Below are 18,210 nucleotides of genomic sequence, written 5' to 3' on the forward strand. Positions count from 1 at the left end.
AAATAAATAAACGTTGAAAAAAAAAATTTTTTTTTTAAATTTTTTTTTAAAAAGCCTGCGTACCAAGCTACATCATATCTTTCTATTGCCACAAATATGCCCAAGTAAGTAAACATTCTACTTCTTACATTCCCACCCAGTAGCCAACAGCTGTCTGAAACCCTGACTCCCAGAAGGCCATTAGGAAGTGGAAAATATCCCCTGACTTGCCTGAAGATGTCTGAGCAGATACTTGAGATGCCTTTCGTAAAGGTCTTTAGAGTAATTACAAGTGTTAAAGTAATTGAAGAGGCCATTAGACTAGGGTGACACCAATGCCTTGGGATCCTAAGAAAGCACCCCAAGGGGCGCCTGGGTGGCGCAGTCGGTTAAGCGTCCGACTTCAGCCAGGTCACGATCTTGCAGTGCGTGAGTTCGAGCCCCGCGTCAGGCTCTGGGCTGATGGCTCGGAGCCTGGAGCCTGTTTCTGATTCTGTGTCTCCCTCTCTCTCTGCCCCTCCCCCGTTCATGCTCTGTCTCTCTCTGTCCCAAAAATAAAAATAAATGTTGAAAAAAGAAAGCACCCCAAAATTAAGCCAGAGTTGATTCCTGTAAATGCCCTTGTATCCCAGGAAACAAAATGACCAATCACTAATAGCCAACTAGGCTTTCGCAAATAAGGCAACCGCTGAAGCTGCAGCCAGTCACTTTCCTTGCTTCGCTTCTGTGTCTTCTCCATGGAAGCTTTTCCCCTAGTTCCTGCGGCTGAAGTGTTCCTAACCACTTTTGGTTTGGTGATGCCTGATTTGAGTCAGTGTTCTGTCAAACGCAGTCTTAAAAATTGTAATACGCTTCAGTTTATCTTTTCACATGAGTTAGTATCAGAGTTTCACTGTAGGACGTGCACATGATAACCTTGCATCTAAAAATCTGAAAATACAGCCCAGCCCATTATCAGCATTAGCCATGATTACAGATTTTTTTCATGTATCAGAGTCGATTTGTGCTTTCTTCCCGTATTTGCCCCTTTGGACCCTGTCCTGCCCTCTCAAGCATTGTGCTAGGTAGTGACTTCTCACTATTTCTTTGGATACTGGTACAACATTGAAGGAAGGGTGGCGAGACAGTTTTTAAAAGTTTCTCCAGAGTAAATGATCAGACAGGGGCCCCTGGTCAGAACTTGCCACTCACAGCTCTCTGTGCTAATTGAGTCCCTGCGAAAACGCTGGGTTTTGGTCACGGAGATCGTTTGCCCCATTTTTTTTTCTTTTTAGGAAAAGCAAAGCACTCAGTGCAAACTAAACAAAAACAACATAAACACACGCAAACTTGCCTAACTTTTGAGCACTGGAGCTGTGTGGACTTAGCTGAAATTGCAGCTGTTGGAGAAGAAAGTGAAGATTAAAGAATTAAAACAAAAAATACTATCTCTGTCTCCCAAGTTTGTCAGGCTGTCCTTTGTAAAGGCTTTCCTTGCCTTTGTTTAGAACACTTCTTGGGAAATTCTTTGTAGTGTATAATTTTCCAGGGATAGAATAGACATTTTTATACCAGCCTGAATGCCCAGCAGTACTTTAGAAACAAACCACCATTGGTTTGTCTTAATTCTTTCCTTCTTATCCTTGCAGTGGAATAAAAGTACTGAGCAGAACCTTGATGGCAACATGTCCTTAACCACTCATGTTAAGAGGTTCTGAATGTTTCTGGGCTGCACTTTGTGGACTGAGGCCCTTTGGGGAATGATGGGCCTGGTCCTGGTTGATATGACCCGACATCATCACACCTTTTATGTTGTTTTTAAGTTTTGCACTTTAAGAAAAGTGGACACGATATAATTCGGAGACAACTAGCTAAGGAATGGGACAGTCAGGTGGGGTTAAGCGTAACATTCAAGCAAACAGAAAGAATGCAAACAGAAAGTAGTTATTCAGGAGTTGAAACAGCAACTACCCAAAAGATACAGCCACCCAACAGCAGAAGAAAGCCAGCAGGTGTGTTTGAACCCACCCCACAGGAATCCAGACTTCTGTTTGTTTTTTTTTTAATGTTTTATTTATTCTTGAAGAGAGTAAGAGACAGCATGAGCGAGAGAGGGGCGCAGAATCCAAAGCAGGCTCCAGGCTCTGAGCTGTCAGCACTGGGCCCGACGCAGGACTCGAGCTCACAAACCATGAGACCGTGACCTGAGCCGAAGTCGGATGCTCAACCGACTGAGCCACCCATGCGCCCAGGAATCCAGACTTTTCAACTGCCTTTGCTAAAGTGCATTGGTCTGCTGTAGACACAAGCTCTCCAGCTAGAACCTCAGTAGATTTAAGGAAGGAAACCCTGTATCCTGCACTGTCCTGCCCTTTGACCTATGCAGTGTTGGATTTTGAACAAAGTAGATGATAAGTAAATGTGTATTAGAAAAAGGAGTGATTTTTTTTTAATTGACTTGACATTTCCCTAATTTTCTTTGAATTTTGAGTAAAGAAATTCTCTTTGGTTATGAATGAATTTTATGTCAAAATAATGGAGATTCAAGTCGTGCTTTTTACCAGAAATAGAAACCAGGATGTTGATTTGGGTAAGGCAACGGTGCTCGTCTGCCTTGGCAATCATAGCAAAATACCATAAACCGCGGGGCTTCAACAACAAAAATGGACTTTCTCACGGTTCTGGGGCCTGAAAATCTCCAGTCATGGTCTGGTGAGGGCTGTTCCTGGCAAGGACATTCTCCTTGGCTTGCAGAGGCCCCCGTCTCGCTGTGTCCTTGCTTGGTGTTTCCTCCGTGTGCACCCTCAGAGTTCTCCAGGGTCTCTTCCTCCTTTTACCAGGACACCAATCCCATTGGATTACAGCCCTATCTTTATGACCTCATTTCACTAACTTCTATAAAGATCCCGTCTGCAAACACAGTCACACTGGAAGCTAGGACTTCAGTATCTAAATGCAGGGAGAGGGCAACACAAACATTCAGTCCATAACAGCAACAGAAGACCGGTTTTTCAGTGTCTTTTTTTATGCTTAAAAAAAAAAGAAAGAAAGCAATGAGCATAAAGTAAAAATTGTTTCTGATTTATACCATTAACTTCCAAATAACTGGAGAAATACTGTTGTCAGGCTTGGTAAAACTAACCAATAGTAAAATTAAATGTAAACACTTCTTTTCTTCCTTACGATGCCGGCTTAGCTGAAAATGACTTCTAAGTAATACTCCCTTCTAAGGCAAGGAAACACACATTGCACAACCCAGAATAAATAAAATCGAGCGCTTTCTCCTCGTATTGGCTTCTTGCCCAGCGACTTGGAGTTGTTATGCCTTTTGAAGATACTGCTCGAGGGAGAGACAGCCTCACGAGGGAAAAGAAGCCAGTATGTTCTTATTGCAGGGGAGTGCTTCACAATCATTGCACAGATGATAGAGGAACTCCGAAAATTGCTGATACTTCTGTTCTTCTTCTGTTCTTCTGTCTCTGTTCTTCATACGGATTTCTTATCTGATGAAGTTCTCCATGGGTGTTTGCTAATCCTTTACATTCCTTCCTTGAAGACCTCAGATCAATTCTTGATAAGCAGAAGGAAAGACGTGTGCTACACTTCTGTGTGTGTGTGTGTGTGTGTGTGTGTGTGTGTGCATGCATGCATATGAGACAGACTCCTGATCAGACCAGCTTTGTTCTCATGATGATCTAGCCATTCGGTTTTATAGGCCCTTAGCTCTATGGTGACAGAATATTGTGTTGAGTAGGTGTAACCTAAGCACCTGATAACTGATTCTTCTAAAAGAAAAAAAAAAATCAATCCCTTAATTGAGTCCCTTAACATTGAGTTAATATATCTGCCACTATGCAAAATACTTGGAGCCCCAGCAGTGTGATTGCTGGATCAGAGGGTATTTCCATTTTTAAGTTTTTGAGGAACCTCCACACTGTCTTCCACAGTGACTGTGCCATTTTACATTCCTACCATCAGTGCCTTTTTTCCATAATCTTTACTTGAACTTGTTCTTTCTTGGGGCGCCTGGGTGGCTCAGTCGGTTGGGTGTCCGACTTCGGCTCAGGTCATGATCTCATGGTCTGTGAGTTCGAGCCCCGCGTTGGGCTCTGTGCTGACAGCTCGGGGCCTGGAGCCTGTTTCAGATTCTGTGCCTCCCTCTCTCTCTGCCCCTCCCCCGCTCACACTCTGTCTCTCTGTCTCTCTCTCTCTCTCTTAAAAATAAATAAACATTTAAAAAATGTAAATACTTGTTTTTTTCCTTGTCTTTTTAATACTAGCCATTCTAACAGGTGTGAGGCGACATCTCATTGTGGTTTTCATTTACATTTTCCTGATGATGAGGGATGTAGAGCATCTTCTCATGTTTCTGTTGACCATCTGGATGTCTTCTTGGAAAAATATGTGTTCAGGTGTTTTGCCCGTTTTTTAATTGGACTGTTCTTGTTTTTATTTTATTTCTGTTGAGTTGTAGGAGTTGTATATATATATATTATATATAATATATATAATATATATAATAAATATAAATATATTATATTATATATTATATATATATATACACACACATATATATATATGTATAAATCTTGGTATCAACCCCTTTTCAGATACATGATTTTGCAAATATTTTTCTCCCATTTGGTAGGTTGCCTTTTTTATTTTGTTGATGATCTTCCTTGTGGTACAGAAGCTTTTTAAGTTTGGGGTAGTCCCACTTCCTTGTCCCACTTAGTTACTTTTGCTTTAATTGTTTTTGGTGTCAGATTCGAAAAATCATTGCCAACACCTGTGTCAAGGAGAGTATCCCTTATCTTCTAGAAGTTTTATGGTTTCACCTCTTACATTCAGGTATTTAATGTACCTTGACTTACGCTTTGGATACGGTGGAAGATAGTGGTCCAGTTTCATTCTTGTTTTCGTAGCACCATTTATCGCAGAGACTCTCCTCTCATATATTCTTGGCTCCTTTGTTATAAATTAACTGACCCTCTACACATGGGTTTACGTCTGAACTATTGTGTTCTATTCATTTGTGTGTGTTTCTGTGCCAATACCATACTCTTTGATTACTATAGTTTTAGAACATAGTTTGAAATTAGGGAATGTAATGCCTCCAGCTTTGTTCCTTTTTCTCAAGATTGCTTTGGCTAATTGGGGTCTTCTGCGGTTTCATATAAATTTTAAGACTCTTCTGTTACAGTGAAAAATGCCATTGGGATTTAAAAATTTTTTTTTTCAATGTTTATTTATTTTTGGGACAGAGAGAGACAGAGCATGAACGGGGGAGGGGCAGAGAGAGAGGGAGACACAGAATCGGAAACAGGCTCCAGGCTCTGAGCCATCAGCCCAGAGCCTGACGCGGGGCTCGAACTCACGGACCGCGAGATCGTGACCTGGCTGAAGTCGGACGCTTAACCGACTGCGCCACCCAGGCGCCCCTGCCATTGGGATTTTAATAGGGATTGCATTGAATCTGTCGATCGCTCTGGTGCGAATGGACACTTTAACGGTCTTCTTCCAGGGCTTGAGCATGGAAGAGGTTTCCATTTATTTGTGTCATCCTCAATTTCTTTCATCAGTGTCTTGTAGTTTTCAGTGTACAGGTCTTTTACCTCAATGGTTAGATGTATTCCTGGGTATTTCATCTTTTTGATGCCATTGTAAATGGGATTGTTTTCTTTTTTTTTGTTTGTTTTCTTTTTTATAATTGAGAGAGACAGAGAGGGAGACAGAGCACAAGCAGGGGAGGGACAGAGAGACAGAGACAGAATCTGAAGCAGGCTCCAGGCTCCGAGCTGTCAGCGCACAGCCCGACGCGGGGCTCGAACTCACGAGCCGCGAGATCATGACCTGAGCCGAAGTCGGACACTTAACCGACTGACCCACCCAGGCACCCTGGGATTGTTTTCTTAATTTCTCTTTCTGATAGTTTGCTATCAGTATATAGAACTACCACAGGATTTTGTATTTTGCTTTTGTATCCCGCAACTTTACTGAAATCTGTTTATTAGTTCTGACCGTTTTTTGGTGAAGTCTTTAGGGTTCTCACTGTATAATGTTATCTGCAAATAGTGACAGTTTTACTTCTTCCTTTCCAATCCGGATGCTTTTTATTTCTTTTTCTCGTCTAATTGTTCTGGCTCCCAAAGTCTCTTTTCAATTAACAGCCACTACAGGACTTTGAACATGTCGGACCGTATCATTCCACTGCTGAAAACCCTCCAGTGACTTCTCATCTCATTTAGAGTAAAAGCTGAACGTCTCGATTGTGACCTGAAAAAGCCACATAAAACCTGAGAGCTCTGACCTCATCTCCTGCTCTTTTTCCTGGTTTGCTCCGCTCAGCCTTTCTGACCTCGTCTTCCTCTGACACGTCTCTGGCCTGCTTCCACTTGAGAGCCTCTGCGCTTGCCATTTCCTCTACCCCGAGTTCGGATACCTGCATTCGCTCACCCCCTTCGTGCTTTGGTTCAAGTATCTCCTGCCCTGTAGCTTGTGCCCTGGCTTTCCCTTAACCTTATTTTGATTTTTCTTTTTCCACAACGTTTATCATCTTTCAACATACACTTTGTCTATTAGGTCTGTTATTTATCATTTCTCTCTCCGCTCTAGAATGTCAGCTCCCAGAGGGCATGAGAATCTTAGTTTCTAGTGTTCACTGTCCAAAACAGTGCCAGACCCGAATAATGAATGAGAGCTCTGACGAGGCTTTCCCCAACTACCCCATTTCATGTTGCCTGTTCACCTTTCCTGCCTGGTTACTCTCTATTCATTCACATAACTTTTCTTTTCTACTTTTTTCATTATTTAATATCCCCTCTACTAGAATATAAAATAAGCCATGTGAGGGCAGGGACCCAAGATAGTAAACACGTCCTTATAAATATTCATTAAGTGAATCAGTTCTCGAGAAGAACTTTGAATCTCTCAAATCAGTTAGCAGCATATATAAATTTTATCTTGTGGCAAATCTGATTATTTGCTTATTCAGTTCGATTCAGCTGTCAGAATACATAGTCACATTGCTTATATCACCATGGCTTGATATATTTTGCTGTTAAAGAATTCGCAGACTGTCCTTGGTAGCTCATAATAAATTAAGCAAATATGTTTTAAAAGTTCAGTGATTGGAAAGACTCAAGGCAAGATTTTTCAGTATGCTATAGAATCTTTCACATGTATGTGTAGGGAATAAAGTTGAAGATTTTCATTCCATATTGGAAGGATTTTTGATTATCACTGAAGTAGCAAATGATGCTGAGAAGTTGTAGAGAGAAGGGTAACCGGAAACTACAGTATTAATATGTAGAAAATAGGGGCGCCTGGGTGGCGCAGTCGGTTAAGCGTCCGACTTCAGCCAGGTCACGATCTCGCGGTCCGTGAGTTCGAGCCCCGCGTCAGGCTCTGGGCTGATGGCTCGGAGCCTGGAGCCTGTTTCTGATTCTGTGTCTCCCTCTCTCTCTGCCCCTCCCCCGTTCGTGCTCTGTCTCTCTCTGTCCCAAAAATAAATAAACGTTGAAAAAAAAAATTTAAAAAAAAAAAAAAAAGAAAAGAAAAGCGATAGCTCTGATCTTATTCTTGAAAGTACATTGCTATCTCTTCGGGTCCTAAGTATTTCCTGTGGAAGACTCAATGCTGATCCTCCCACTTGAGTCATTTTTAATGAATTAGAAGAATATAGTGTGTTTTATAGGAAATGATTATGTACAAGTAGATCAAAAATCCAATTTGATTTTTAAGCTCTCTTTTCTCTAATCTCATAATAGGTATCTGGGTCATACTTTTCCTTAAATTTCTTTTAAAAATGTTGGAGCTCCTGGGTGGCTCAGTCGGTTAAGCACCCGACTCTTGATTTCGGCTCAGGTCATGATCTCATGGTTCATGGGATGGAGCCCCACGTGGGGCTCTGCACTGACAGCCTGGAGCCTGCTTGGGGTTCTCTGTGTCCCTCTGTCTCTGCCCCCCCCAAAATAAATAAACATTAAAAAATATATTGAAAATTGAGAGTATTTGGATAAATCCATTATAGACATTCAAACATTAACTTTGGATTTTTCTTTTATGTTATTAGATATGACAGTTTCAGAATGAAAAAAGAAAACACACACCTTGCTATTGACATAGTAAAATGCATCTTTACATTAAGAAGTCAAAGCATGAAAATTCAAGTGACCCTATTAATCATGATCAGAAGTTTGTTTTATTTGGGTGAATTTCATTTTGCTTTTTAACAAAGTACGTATTCTGCCGCTAGCACCTTTTTAATAAACCGAAGGGAAACATCTTATTGCATCCATTAAAATGATTGGTTTCATTATTAACTCATTAAGTCATTGTTTAGGAAGAAAACTAGAAATAGTGCCATAAACTTGTGATAATCTGTTTTGCTTTGTTTTCTGATATTCTGCATGTGAGATCATATGGTATTTGTCTTTTCTGACAACTCACTTAGCATAATGCCCTCAAGGTCTATCCATGTCGTCACAAAGGGCGGGATTTCCTTCTTTTTATGACTAAATAATATTCCATTGAAGCCTGCTTCAGATTCTGTGCCCCCCGCCCCTCCCCCACTCACCCTCTCTCTTTCAAAAATAAACATGAAAAAAATTTTAAATAATACTCCATTCATCTGTCAATGGACACAGGTTATTTCCATGGCTTGACTATTGTAAATGTGATGCTATGAACATGGAAGTGCAGAGATCTCTTCAACATAGTATTTTTGCTTCCTTTGGATATATTCCCAGAAGAGGAATTGCTGGACCCAAATAGATTTGTTTTAACTTAATTATCTCCTACTTCTAATAGCCGTGTACCAATAGCCTTAGGTCTAGTGATTCCAGAAGGTTGTGAAAATATAGAAGAATTTGCTTCTGCTGTAAACCTCACATGTATCTCTAACAGGAACCTTCAGGCTCACACAGGCCTGGCCTCTGGAACACTAATGCATCTTCCTTTGGTTGTGAGAAAAAGCAAGACCTGTGGCCCCCGAGCTGTCCAGGAATATCCCCCCTGCAGTTGTTCGATGGGCTCCCGTTCAGGCGTGGTCAAAACTGGATTCTGACATCCACGTCTCAGCAGAGTAGAGCATATGGCGGCATGATGGACTCTTAAAGGGTGCTAGAGGGCATGAGTCAGAGCAAAAGCATCGAGGAAGAGGGACATTTGGGAGGGTTGAGATACGAATGGGCCATCCTTCCGGGTCCGTGGGCTGGACTGTAGTGGCTCTGGATTCAGCCTGGGGCAGGCGGTGGTGAAACCAGCGTGGTTTGGATCTTCAGCATTCTGCCGTACTTGTAACTGTGTGCCGTCGTGTCAGGAGAATTCAACCCCAAGACTGTAAACTGACAAAAGCTCCCCAGGAAACCACAACCGAAGCCAAAGAATCCTTAGTGATACTCCAGCAGCTGCCACGGGAAAGGGACCTAGAAAAGGAATCCTTCCAAAAGTAACAAACTTGCAAAGCAAAGTTAGAAGGCTCCCAGAATAACTGGAAGGCCGGTTAAAATCCTTAAAGTTAGTCCAGGAAACATTTTATCATAAGTAACTTTGCCTGGCTTTTTCTTACCCTTTTCAAATATGGTATATATACTATAAATTCCTTGTGCATATATTCCCTATAGTATAGTCCTCCTATGTATAGTACATTATGCTATAATATAGTAGCTGTGGTCTTTTAGCTCTCCCTCTGCAACATCCTCTGTGGCATTTTTGGAAGCCATGAGACCGCGTGTGTTTTAATATCTCAATTCTCTGTGCGTGAAATTGAGCTTTATATGTTGTGGAAAACAGAAGAAAGAACATTCATATACAAATAAACAAAAATCATGATTTGACATTGTTATTGATTTGTCGGACCACAAAATGATTCAAGTGCAAAGAGGCAGAAATACATGACCTTTACAGTGAATGCCTGTAGTTCCAACACGGGAACTGCTCACTGTTAGCGGTTTTTTAAAAATGGACTAGGGGAGGGGTGCCTGGGTGGCTCAGTCGGTTAAGCGTCCGACTTCAGCTCAGGTCATGATCCCCCAGTTCCTGGGTTTGAGCCCCATGTTGGGCTCTGTACTGACAGCTTGGAGTCTGGAACCTACTTCGGATTCTGTGTCTCCCTCTTTTTCTCTGCCTCTCCCCTGCTCATACACTCTGTCTCTCTCTTTCAAAATTAAATAAATCATCAAAAAAATTTTTTTAATGGACTTGGGGCGCCTGGGTGGTTCAGTTGGTCCAGCATCCAGCTCTTGATTTCAGCTCAGGTCATGATCCCGTGGTTGTGGGATGCAGCCCTGTGTCAGGCTGTGTCCTGTCAGAGCTTGAGATTCTCTCTCTCCCTCTCTCTCTCTCTCTCTGCCCCTCCCCCCAAAATAAATTTAAAAATTAACAAAAATTAAATTGATTAAATTGTACAAGGCAGACTTTGACCTGATTTTTTTTTTTTTTTACCTTCTGTCCCAGCCAATTTCTGAGCATTGTGTGAAAAATATAATTTTCAAGTGTTCAGAATTTCACACAGACATTTAAAGGCTTTAAAATTGCCATCACTGTACCCCTCTGAGTGAAAGAACCCAGGCTTTAGAAAGAGATCGCTGGGTTTGAATATCACCTCCATTATTTGTGGCCCAGGAGAACTTGTTTGAGCCTCACTTTCCTGATCCAGGAAAACCAGTTGTTCTCTGCATAATATACAGCACACCATTCAGACGTCCCATGATGGTAGTTCTTATAATTTTATTATAAGTTGCGCTGCATACAAGATGAAGAAGGACTTGGAAGAGAAGAATAGTAATTGCTTTACATACGTGTTATTTATTTGTCCCCCTTTCCAAACATATCTGAATGCAGACTGGAAATACCATTGTGAAATGACATAGCCATAGTGTTTTTTTTTTTTTTTTAACAAAGTTTATTTATCTAATTTGAGAGTGAGAGAGAGAGAGACAGAGACAGAGACAGAGAGCATGAGCAGGGGAGGGGCAGAGAGAGAGGGAGAGACAGAGAGCCTGAGCTGGGGAGGGGCAGAGAGAGAGAGGGAGAGACAGCCTGAGCAGGGGAGGGGCAGAGAGAGAGGGAGAGACAGAGAGCCTTAGCAGGGGAGGGACAGAGAGAGAGGGAGAGACAGAGAGCCTGAGCAGGGGAGGGGCAGAGAGAGAGGGAGAGACAGAGAGCCTGAGCAGGGGAGGGGCAGAGAGAGAGGGAGAGACAGAGAGCCTGAGCAGGGGAGGGGCAGAGAGAGACAGGGAGAGACCGCCTGAGCAGGGGAGGGGCGGAGAGAGAGGGAGAGACAGAGAGCATGAACAGGGGAGGGGCAGAGAGAGAGGGAGAGACAGAGAGCATGAGCAGGGGAGGGGCAGAGAGAGAGGGAGAGACAGAGAGCCTGAGCAGGGGAGGGGCAGAGAGAGACAGGGAGAGACCGCCTGTGCAGGGGAGGGGCGGAGAGAGAGGGAGAGACAGAGAGCATGAGCAGGGGAGGGGCAGAGAGAGAGGGAGAGACAGCATGAGCAGGGGAGGGGCAGAGAGAGAGGGAGAGACAGAGAGCCTGAGCAGGGGAGGGGCAGAGAGAGAGAGAGCATGAGCAGGGGAGGGGCAGAGAGAGAGGGAGAGACAGAGAGCCTGAGCAGGGGAGGGGCAGAGAGAGAGAGAGAGAGAGCATGAGCAGGGGAGGGGCAGAGAGAGAGGGAGAGACAGAGAGCCTGAGCAGGGGAGGGGCAGAGAGAGACAGGGAGAGACCGCCTGAGCAGGGGAGGGGCAGAGAGAGAGGGAGACAGAGAACCCCAAGCAGGCTCCGCGCTGTCAGCGCAGAGCCTGACACAGGACTCCCATCTCCTGAACCGTGAGATCATGACCTGAGCTCAGACCGAGAGTTGGACCCGTTACCAACTGAGCCGCCCATGCGCCCCAGCCATAGTGTTTTGAAAACATATTTGCATAATAGTCTGGATGATGAAATGCTCTGCTCTTCTACAAGGTGATACTCATTGGCTGAAGAATCTGTTCAGCTTTAGTTCACAGGCTGAAGTGCAGCAAACGTTTAGTTCTGTGCACCAAGATGGCAAGTACAAAACAAGAGTGGTTTACCAACCACCTAAGGCTGTAGAGCACATGCCGGACAGAAGGGACAAAAATAGGCAGAGGAATCCATCAACCTTGTTAACCTGGGCACAGGCACGTGAGAAGCAGAGACTGGTGGGAAGGTATGTCCCCACTTCACGGGCCCTCCAAACAAGTTAGCTGGGAATCCCGGTAGGAGACAGCAAAAGTAGACCCCAGCAATAGCCCTGGCCTGAGAATAAAGGTCTTAGGCTATTTATGAGGTCAACAGAAGGTGGAATTGAGGATCACGTGGTCTCCCAGTCAACTTACTTACCTCATAGCTTCCGTGGAATAGGGTGAATCTAAATCTAGGAAGGGGAAAGATACAGTTTCAAACAAAGAGGGAGGCAAACCATAAGAGACTCTTAAATACAGAGAACAAACTGAGGGTTGATGGTGGGGGCAGGGGGCGACAAGTGATGGGCATTGAGGAGGGCGCTTGTTGGGATGAGCACTTGGTCTTGTGTGGAAGCAATGAATCATGGGAATCTACTCCCGAAGCCAAGAGCATACTGTGTGTGTTCACTGTATGTTAGCCAACTTGACAATAAATTATATTTAAAAATAAATAAAAATGGAAAATAAATCCAAATCTGCCCTGGGATTTGAGTACTGTTCCACAGTAGTCCTGAGAGGACCTTACCTGGGGCCGTGGGCCACCTTTATATGCGTGCTTGCTGCCTTTCTTCTCCACCTTTCCCGACAGCTGTGACCAAGTCTTTCGGGCACACCTGTGAGGCTCTGGAGGTCAAGAGCATCTAGAGGACAATTTGAGGGGAACCTACGACCTGGGGCAAAGCCCACTCCTCAGAGCGTCCCATTAACTTCTGGTCCAGAGGCCTGGGTCAGCCTTGCTTCCCTCAAGACCCAGAGCAGTGTGGGGGCTCAGCATGTCCGACAGCTCTAGATCCGTCTGTCACCACCACCACAGTCCCCTCTGTCCTGGTGTTCCTAGGAGGCCTGTGTAGGGCCAGGGCTCCCTGGCTTCTATTTGTTCTTCCTCTTTAGGACTTTGCCTTAACCTGAGGAAGGGAGCAAAAAAAAAAAAAAAAAAAAAGAGAGAGAGAGAGAGAGAGAATAAACATCCACTGGCCTCAAAGCGTAAATGCCCCGACAATCAGTTATGGCCACAAATTGTTCGAGTGGATCCCATGCGTGTGGAGTGGGGATCAGCTGAACCACGTCCTGGGTCCTGATTGGAGATGTGGCACTGGAAGAAGCATAAAAACAAGGCAGGCTTCTGGGCTGTAAGTGCAGGTCTGAGTGGGAACGAGGCCGAGAGGCCTGAGTGATGAAAGGAAGGAGTCCTTGAGGCCTGGACCGTACCGCCAGGAGGCCAGAAATGCAGAGGTCAACTGAAAGCAGGGTATGTTTAATTTTTAAAAATGGTTTCATGGGATAAAAATGCAAAGATTCCTTAAGACACGTTCCCTTGGGACTTCACGTTGGTTAAAAAATAAAGCCCCCGTGACTTAGGACTCTCAAAGAAAATCAGAATTAAAGAGCTAGGATAGTGTAAGCAAAACAAATCTGGGAAAGCCTTACCATGTTTTCCCACCCGAAAGAGTATGAAAGAATCCACGTTGGAGGAACACATCTTGAAAAGAAGAGTGATTTAGCTTGTATCCTATGGCACGTATTCACCTGTTTTAAATAGTTTGGTCTGAGCAGGGTCACACTGAAAGAGCACAGAGAGAACAGTTCGTGTAGGGCCTTAAAAGACGGGTGAATATGGGCAAACATTTCTTTAGGTGTGGCATTTATTATGGTGGATAGCAAGCCCATTTATTGAGCACTCTCTCTGTTCCAAGCACTGGCCTGGCCTTGTGCGTGCATTTTTTGTGAGTTGGGTTTTGGGGTTGGGGGGGGCGTTGGTTAGATTCCACATATAAGTGAGGTGATACAGGAATTTGCCTTAGTCTGACTTAGCTTAATGCCCTTGGGGTCCAACCGTGTCATTGCAAATGGCAGGATTTCCTGTAACTTGCGACATACGCATTTTCTGAAATCTCGCAATCACCCTGCTGTGTTGGTATTATGACTCTCATTTCAGCCACGAGGAAACATTGCTCAGTGAGAGTAAGAAATATACCCAGGCCGCTTACCTGGTAAATGGCAGAATCAGCATTCAAATCCAGGCCTTTTAAAATTCCATACGAATGAACCCATACGAATGGAATTGATGTGGAACACGTCTTCCACATAGTAGGTGTGCTGCTTGAGCTAGTGCTGAAGTGAGTTCAGGGAACCCAAAGTGACATTGTCGTCTGGTCCCTTTGGTTGGCATCCTGGGGTCTTTGTCTCTAGCAGGTAAGCTCTCGTAGTTTGATAAAGCCTTTTTCCTCCTCTCCACTTTCATTGTTGTCCGTTCTAATCTTAGAAATGTAGTTCCTGAAGTGAGTATCGTAAGGGGTGGGATTCTGCTGTTCCTTGCTCCCTATATGTTGTATAAAGCTGATTCCCATACACAACTCCATATGCAGGGCTAGAATTATTGGTTACGGGAGGTGAGCCAAGGAAGAACGCATGTTCTGTGTTGATGTCTTACCTGTCAGAACAGAAAATTATTATCTGTGGCCCTTGTTCCTACATGCTGGCCTTCACCACGCCTTTAGTTTGTTTTTCTGTTTTTCAGTGTCTCCTCTTCCTGCTACTACCTACAGTCTTTGAAAAGTTAACGTGTAGAAGACCTGAGATTTCCATGGGATCCTCTGTAGAGCTGTATATTTAAAATTTATGTCTTCCCGTGATAAAAAAACATGACGCCACATCTAATCTCTCTATCCTCCAAGGAATAAAAGACCTTCAGGGAGGGGAGCCTGGGTGGCTCCGTTGGTTGGGTGTCTGACTTCGGTTCACGGGTTCGAGCCCCGCATCAGGTTCTCTGCTGTCAGCGAGGAGCCTGCTTCAGATCCTCTGTCTCCTTCTCTCTCTGTTCCTCCCCCGCTTGCTCTGTTTCTCTCAAAATAAATAAATAAACTTAAAATTAAAAATAAAATAAAGAAAAAAGACCCTGAGGGAAATGATCATGCTAACATAAAAAAAAATTTTGGATCTGTATTTTTATGATGCGAAACTCTCCTGAATAATAGAAAGATGTATTCAAGTAAATCCTATTTGTGGGGCACCTACGTGGCTCGCTTGGTGAAGCGTCCAACTTTGGCTCAGGTCACGATCTCACAGTTTGTGAGTCCGAGCCCCACGTTGGGTTCTATGCTGACAGGTCAGAGCCTGGAGCCTGCTTCAAATTCTTCTCTCTCTCTCTCAAAAATAAATAAACAGTAAAAAAATTAAAAAGAAAATCCTATTTCTGGCAGCAAACCCAAATCTGATTAAGACTACATCTTCTTTTAAAGGGCACCATTGTATAGTGCTGGTTGCAGTTTAAAATGGAGCAGCCCATTTAGACGGTAGTTTGGAAAAGAATTGAAAAAGGTTTTGGTAACTCATGGCTTACTCATGCTACCCCTGGGAATCTGTCCCAGGGAAAGAATTCTAAATAGAAAGAAGCTTTTCACATACAGATTTTTTTGAAGTAGAATATTTATCATAGTGAAAAAAATATAAACTCCAGTATCAAAAAAAGGTAAATGGTTTGAATAATTTTAAATGGCAGATTTAAAAAGCATATTGCATGAAAATAGCTGGATAAAAATGAAATACCTTATGATTATAGCTGTGGGAGTAAAATCTATGTATGTAAAGAAATTTCCAGAAAAAAATGGAAGCACCATCACTATCAATGATTGTGTTTCAGTGAAACAATTATGGGCAACTTTTTTTTTGTTTCTTTTTTTACAGTCTCTAGTTCCATTTGAGGATGAGTACCTTTTATATCAGTGAAGATCATAGTGGATAACAAGAATTAGATTCTAGATATTTATGCCCAGTTTATGTCTACTATGCTCTTGCCCAGAATGTGGTAGCCTTTCTCAGTCTGCATATTGTGGATGGATCTGTGTGACTTCATGGCTTTTAGCTCAGTCCTCGACCCAGACAACAGTTCTGTAGAACAAATTAACTTTGGAAGTAAAGATGGACTCTCTATTCCAAATCCCTCCTTTCCCTCCTGACAAGCAGAGTCAAAGAAGAGCTCCTTCAGAAGCGAGAAACGGCTCAGAAAAAGTCCACTGGCCCATAACATAAACACAATGCCACTTAAGACAATACCACTTTTGTCTTTCTCTGACCGACTTATTTTGCTTCGCGTATTACATTCTAGTTACTTCCATGTTGTTGCAAACGATGAGATTTCATTCATTTTGATCGCGAGCAATATTCCATTGTATATGTGTATCACATCTTCTCTATCCATTCATCAGTCGATGGACATTTGGGCTCTTTCCATAATTTGGCTATTGTTGATAGCACTGCTGTAAACATTAGGGTGCATGTACCCCTTCAAATCAGCATTTTTGTATCCTTTGGATAAATACCTAGTACTGCAATTGCTGGGTTGTAGTGTAGTTCTATTTTCAGGTCTTTGAGGAGCCTCCATACTGTTTTCCAGAGTGGCCACACCAGTTTTCATTCTTCCCCTTTCTCCATATCCTTGCCAACATCTGTTGTTTTCCTGACTTGTTAATTTTAGCCATTCTGACAGGTGTAAGGGGTTATCTCATTGTGGCTTTGATTTGTCTTTGCCTGGTGATGAGTGATGTTGCGCGTCTTTTCATGTGTCTGTTAGCCTCCTGGATATCTTCTTTGGAAAAGGGTCTATTCATATATTCTGCGCATTTCTTCACTGGGTTATTTGTTTTTTGGGTGTTGAATTTGATAAGTTCTTTACAGATTTTGGATACTAACCCTTTAGCAGATATGTCGTTTGCAAATATCTTCTCCCATTCTATCAGTTGTCTTAGGAGGGCACTTGTTGGGCTAAGCACCGGGTGTTTTTTGTTTTTTTTTTTTTTTTTTTAATTTTTTTTTTCAACATTTATTTATTTTTTGGGACAGAGAGAGACAGAGCATGAACGGGGGAGGGGCAGAGAGAGAGGGAGACACAGAATCGGAAACAGGCTCCAGGCTCCGAGCCATCAGCCCAGAGCCCGACGCGGGGCTCGAACTCCCGGACCGCGAGATCGTGACCTGGCTGAAGTCGGACGCTTAACCGACTGCGCCACCGAGGCGCCCCAGCACCGGGTGTTTTATGTAGGTGATGAATCACTGGCTTCTGCTCCTGAAACCAAAACTATACGATATGTTAACTAACTTGAATTTAAAGAAATAAATTTAAAAATGTTTAAAGTTTATTTATTTTCAGAGAGACAGAGAGAGGGAGTGGGGGAGGGGCAGAGAGAGGGAGAGAGAAAATCCCAAGCAGGCTCCACACTGTCAGTGTTGAGCCTGATGCAAGGCTTGAAGTCACAAACGGTGAGATCATGACCTGAGCCGAAACCAAGAGTCAGACGCTTAACTAAGCCACCCAGGTGCCCCCAAATAAATAATTTTTTTAAAAAAAAAAACAGTACCACTTTTCACCATTTCTGAGCTTACCTATTTTTCCACCTTGCGGGTAAACAGGAATTGCCTAACTAGAGGGCAAATACTTACCTGTAAATTTTCAAAGCATCAAATAACAAAGGTTACCATCTTTAATGGCTGACCCAACTCAAGGAGGAAAAATAATAGAATTAAATGTCATTGACTTTCATAATTCTCTGCAGCCTTCAAGAAGATATATTCTCTGGTTCTTTTTTCACCCAAAACACTGTCCTTCCTACAACTATGTTATTAATTAATTAAAGTAGCTGTTTGGGGTAGGAGTGGTGGTTGCTAAGTCTTTTTCACTGAAAGCAGAGAAGGGGCACTTTATCTCTTGTGCTTTCCAAGAGAACGGTGGCCTTTTTCTAGTTTGGAAATGGGCGGTATGTGGCTGAGAGCGGAAAGATTTTACATGTTGTGAATACTAATAAGCTGTTTTGTGATAAACAACCGAGGTGGAAAACCAGCAACGATGACAGTAGAGGGGCCCCTGGGTGGCTCAGTTGGTTGAGCTTCCGATTCTTGATTTCGGCTCGGGTCCTGACCTCACGGTTTGTGGGATTGAGCCCCACATCAGGCTCAGTGCTGACAGTCAGAGCCTGCTTGGGATTCTCTCTCTCTCTAAAAAAATAAATAAAAACTTTAAAAAGAAATGACAGTAGATATTCGGTGTCT

The 18,210-nt window shown here is 43.2% G+C and overlaps 1 protein-coding gene across 4 annotated transcripts in view; it reads left to right on the forward strand.

Moving 5' to 3' along the window:
* The window catches only part of CACNB2 (calcium voltage-gated channel auxiliary subunit beta 2), a 198,542-nt gene that overhangs the window by 142,265 nt on the left and 38,067 nt on the right, over positions 1–18,210 (forward strand). The window lies entirely within an intron of this gene.

Source organism: Lynx canadensis, chromosome B4, assembly GCF_007474595.2.
Source record: "Lynx canadensis isolate LIC74 chromosome B4, mLynCan4.pri.v2, whole genome shotgun sequence".
NCBI lineage: Eukaryota > Metazoa > Chordata > Mammalia > Carnivora > Felidae > Lynx > Lynx canadensis.